Below are 6,086 nucleotides of genomic sequence, written 5' to 3' on the forward strand. Positions count from 1 at the left end.
GAATAAAAAAATATATATATATTACAGAGGTGTTCCATAGACTCACAGGAATTGTGTAAAAGTGCCCAAATAGTGAAAGAAATAGTAAAATAGTTCCCCTTTAAGTGTCTCGCTCAAGGACACTTTGACACGCTGCCCTGGAGGAGCGGGAATCGAACCGGGAACCTCTGGATTGCCAGACGACCGCTCTACCATCCTGCAGCACATCAACTCACTCCTCCTCCTCCTCCTTTTTTCTTTTTTTTCTTTTTTTTAAATACAAATAATATACTTAATTTTTTCATCCATTTGTAATCCTAGATCATTCTTCATTCTTGATCATTTCAATTGATACATTAGATAATAATTTCTGTCAACTACCGTATGATCTTGTTTCATGGGCAAATATTAGACGACAGTGGCTCAGTCGTCTGGTAATCGGAAGGTACCCGGTTAGATTCCCGCTCCTCCCCGGCAGCGCGTCGAAGTGTCCTTGAGCAAGACACTTAACCCCTAACTGCTCCTGATGAGCAGGTTGGCACCTTGCATGGTCGCCTCCGCCGTCGGTGTGTGAATGTGTGAGTGAATGGGTTGTCGTGAGGCATAGATTGTAAAGTGCTTTGGATAAAAGCTCTATATATAAATGCAGTCTACCATTAGGATCACTTTGAAAGTTACCTTGTCAGGAACAATTCCTGCTTCTTGAATATTATATTAAGATGTAGTAATACCAATTGTACTAGAGAGCCCAAATGAAAAACGAAGAAGACAAAAATTATATATTTTTATGCAAACCTACCATAGATCACAGGTGGCTGAGTGGCGCAGTGGGCAAGGCGCTCGCCACTAACGCAGGAGATGCTGGTATCGAGCCCAGCTCTCGGCGTTGCTACCGGCTTGGCTGGTCGTTCATACTAACACAATTGGCAGTGTTAGGGGTGGGGATTGGACGTTGTGGACAGCGACTCCTACAGGTCGGTCGGTGCGCCTGTACAGCAGAATCAGGAAGTATCGGGGGCAGCGTGAGCCTCCCACGCGTTACTCCTCGCCACTGAGAGATCGCGCTGTTCAGGTGAAAAGATGCGACAGGCTGCCTCCTCGTGTACCGGAGGGGACACGTGATGCAAGGCTTCTGTCCTCACTACAGCCGACCAGTGGGAGGCATGGTCTAGCAACGTTCGAGACAGGGGAGGGAAGAATTGAAGGGAGAATTGGCGAGGTGAAATTGGGATGGGAGAAAAATAGAAAAAGTGGATAAAAAAAAATATCCATAGATCACGTTATTGATATGAGTCTCTTGTGCCAAAGAAAACGCTTGTCATTCATAGAGATGGCTGAAGATGAGTCACAGGCTCTTATTATTTATCAACTCACCGCTATGCAGAGCGGTCTCTACGCCCGTACGTCACAGCCTCCCGAACGTGTCTGCCCAAGAGGGCAACGTTTTGTACCAAATCGGGACATCTCTCACCAAATGAGTTTGAAAGAAAATGCTTCTATAACGTTGAATTAGGTGTATACAGAGTATCACTAGTAGTAACCCAAAATGAAGCTTGTCTGAACATGTATGCACTGCAGTGAGTGATGTAGTTATGTCTTTTGTGCGTAAGGAAACCACACCTGTATGGCTGCGTTCATCGTCGTTGCCACGGACACAGTGAATAAACAAAGCCGCACAGACGCTGTGAAATTAAACTATTTAACTTATTTTCAGTTCTTATTTATAAAAGACAAAAAAAAGATATGGGAAACAATAATATCTCTTCAATATGTTAACCCTTTCACTACCACACTACAGAAGGTGAACCCTTTACTATCACACTACAGACGGTTTAAACCCTTTGTCGTGTGGCAGTAAAAAGGGTTAACCTTCTGTATTGTCGCAGTGAAAGGGTTCGTCGTTTGGTAGTGCGACAGTGAAAGGAGTTAAGTCGGAAAATATGAGTATTACTGTACTCGTATTATCCAGTAACCAGTGGTAGCACTGGTATTATACATCCTACTTCCAGGCTGGTGAGGAAGGCTAGCTCCGTAGTGGGAGTCGAGCTGGTCAAACTAGAGGTGGTGGCTGAGAAGAGGATGAGGAAAAGGCTGCATGTTATACTGGAAAACCCCTCCCACCTCCTCTACGAGGAGCTAGCCGGTATGAGGAGCACGTTCGGCTACAGAGGTATCCCTCCACGACACGCCACACACCGCCTCGGCCATACCTCCATGCCATTAGCCATCGGGCTCCACAACCATGGCCACGAACTGCTGCCAATTACTGGAGAATTAGGACTATCTGACTCAACTGACTCAATAATCTATCTCAACACTGTTAGGACTATCTGACTCTTAAAAACACTGTTAGGACTATCTGACTCTTAAAAACACTGTTAGGACTATCTGACTCTTAAAAACACTGTTAGGACTATCTGACTCTTAAAAACACTGTTAGGACTATCTGACTCTTAAAAACACTGTTAGGACTATCTGACTCTTAAAAACACTGTTAGGACTATCTGACTCTTAAAAACACTGTTAGGACTATCTGACTCTTAATAAACACTGTTAGGACTATCTGACTCTTAATCAACACTGTTAGGACTATCTGACTCTTAATCAACACTGTTAGGACTATCTGACTCTTAATAAACACTGTTAGGACCATCTGACTCTTAATCAACACTGTTAGGACCGTCTGACTCTTAATCAACACTGTTAGGACTATCTGACTCTTAATCAACACTGTTAGGACCATCTGACTCTTAATCAACACTGTTAGGACTATCTGACTCTTAATCAACACTGTTAGGACTGTCTGACTCTTAATCAACACTGTTAGGACTATCTGACTCTTAATCAACACTTTTAGGACTATCTGACTCTTAATAAACACTGTTAGGACTGTCTGACTCTTAATAAACACTGTTAGGACTATCTGACTCTTAAAAACACTGTTAGGACTATCTGACTCTTAATAAACACTGTTAGGACCATCTGACTCTTAATCAACACTGTTAGGACTATCTGACTCTTAATAAACACTGTTAGGACCATCTGACTCTTAATCAACACTGTTAGGACTATCTGACTCTTAATCAACACTGTTAGGACTATCTGACTCTTAATAAACACTGTTAGGACCATCTGACTCTTAATCAACACTGTTAGGACTATCTGACTCTTAATCAACACTGTTAGGACTATCTGACTCTTAATCAACACTTTTAGGACTATCTGACTCTTAATAAACACTGTTAGGACTGTCTGACTCTTAATAAACACTGTTAGGACTATCTGACTCTTAATCAACACTGTTAGGACTATCTGACTCTTAATCAACACTGTTAGGACTATCTGACTCTTAATCAACACTGTTAGGACTATCTGACTCTTAAAAACACTGTTAGGACTATCTGACTCTTAACTAAAGTTTTCAATCAATCAATCAAACTATGACTCTTAATAATAAACACTGTTAGGACTATCTGACTCTTAATAATACACACTGTTAGGGCTATCTGACTCTTAATAATAAACACTGTTAGGACTATCTGACTCTTAATAAACACTGTTAGGACTATCTGACTCTCAATAATAAACACTGTTAGGGCTATCTGACTCTTAATAATAAACACTGTTAGGACTATCTGACTCTTAATAAACACTTTTAGGACTATCTGACTCTTAATAAACACTTTTAGGACTATCTGACTCTTAAAAACACTGTTAGGACTATCTGACTCTTAAAAACACTGTTAGGACTATCTGACTCTTAAAAACACTGTTAGGACTATCTGACTCTTAAAAACACTGTTAGGACTATCTGACTCTTAATAAACACTGTTAGGACTATCTGACTCTTAATCAACACTGTTAGGACTATCTGACTCTTAATCAACACTGTTAGGACTATCTGACTCTTAATAAACACTGTTAGGACCATCTGACTCTTAATCAACACTGTTAGGACCGTCTGACTCTTAATCAACACTGTTAGGACTATCTGACTCTTAATCAACACTGTTAGGACCATCTGACTCTTAATCAACACTGTTAGGACTATCTGACTCTTAATCAACACTGTTAGGACTGTCTGACTCTTAATCAACACTGTTAGGACTATCTGACTCTTAATCAACACTTTTAGGACTATCTGACTCTTAATAAACACTGTTAGGACTGTCTGACTCTTAATAAACACTGTTAGGACTATCTGACTCTTAAAAACACTGTTAGGACTATCTGACTCTTAATAAACACTGTTAGGACCATCTGACTCTTAATCAACACTGTTAGGACTATCTGACTCTTAATAAACACTGTTAGGACCATCTGACTCTTAATCAACACTGTTAGGACTATCTGACTCTTAATCAACACTGTTAGGACTATCTGACTCTTAATAAACACTGTTAGGACCATCTGACTCTTAATCAACACTGTTAGGACTATCTGACTCTTAATCAACACTGTTAGGACTATCTGACTCTTAATCAACACTTTTAGGACTATCTGACTCTTAATAAACACTGTTAGGACTGTCTGACTCTTAATAAACACTGTTAGGACTATCTGACTCTTAATCAACACTGTTAGGACTATCTGACTCTTAATCAACACTGTTAGGACTATCTGACTCTTAATCAACACTGTTAGGACTATCTGACTCTTAAAAACACTGTTAGGACTATCTGACTCTTAACTAAAGTTTTCAATCAATCAATCAAACTATGACTCTTAATAATAAACACTGTTAGGACTATCTGACTCTTAATAATACACACTGTTAGGGCTATCTGACTCTTAATAATAAACACTGTTAGGACTATCTGACTCTTAATAAACACTGTTAGGACTATCTGACTCTCAATAATAAACACTGTTAGGGCTATCTGACTCTTAATAATAAACACTGTTAGGACTATCTGACTCTTAATAAACACTTTTAGGACTATCTGACTCTTAATAAACACTTTTAGGACTATCTGACTCTTAATAATAAACACTGCATGGACTCTGTGTAGTGTGTTACTACGGTTTGGACCATGTATACCATCATCATCACTATTACTACTGTCTGATTGAATCCTGCCACTCACTACTGTTATCACTATTATCATTACTATTGATTGATTGAAAATTGTATTAACAGATTGCAGAATGGGTACAATACAGTACGGCTCAATACACACAATTGTTAAGGAGATGCAGACCAGAGAAAGACTTTCGTCTTTAGTACTTGCACTTTGTTCTATGTTCTATTATTATTACTACCTATCCTACTTTTTACTTTTACTCTTACTCATAGTCTATATTCAGATTCATATTTTGATTAACATATTATAATATATATATAACAGATAGGGCATACAGACCCTCACCTGCACCTTGTGAATACTGTTTATTTTTCTTCTTTAATATTCTGACTTAATTATATTGTTTACACTGTTTATTTTTCCTCTTATTTTTTTTATATTCAGATCTAATTTTACTGCCTATATTTATGTCTTTCTCTACTATTATTATTACCCTGTCCATACCTGTACCTCCCCTCCCCCCCACATGCTGCTTTGACGCGTTATTTCTTTCCGTAGCCGCATTTTTCGGAGACGCTCTCTGATTGGCCACTGACATGTGCGCCCAATCGCGTGACGAGCTGTGTCTTTGCCCATTTCCGGGTCTAACAGCCTGCAAACCATAGATTGCTGCAAACTACCTAACGCCTAGTTTATCACTGGTTAAGCTTAGGCGACTCTTTCGAAGTTGGTTAAGGTTAGAGTTTGGAATCAGGGCAGGCGTTCTATCGCCCTGCTCTAAGACAAACTCTAACCTTAACTAACTTCGAAAGAGTGGCTAAGCTTAACCAGTGTAGAAACAGGCGTCACACGATTGGGCGCACATGTCACATGAAGTGGCCAATCAGAGACCGTCTCCGCAAAATGCGGCTAAGGAAAAAAATTACGCAGTGGAACGTCGTCATACTCTGCGTAGCGTCAACTCACGTCACGTCAACTCACGTAACGTCAACTCACTTCCGAACCTGCGCGTTGCTCTTTTAGGGGCGGGGCCACGTGGTGATTGTATGACAGCTGTTGCCGCCAAAGTTTTGAACACAGAGG

The sequence above is a fragment of the Notolepis coatsorum genome (genome assembly GCF_963971535.1).
Source record: "Notolepis coatsorum genome assembly, chromosome: 11".
NCBI classification, from domain to species: domain Eukaryota; kingdom Metazoa; phylum Chordata; class Actinopteri; order Aulopiformes; family Paralepididae; genus Notolepis; species Notolepis coatsorum.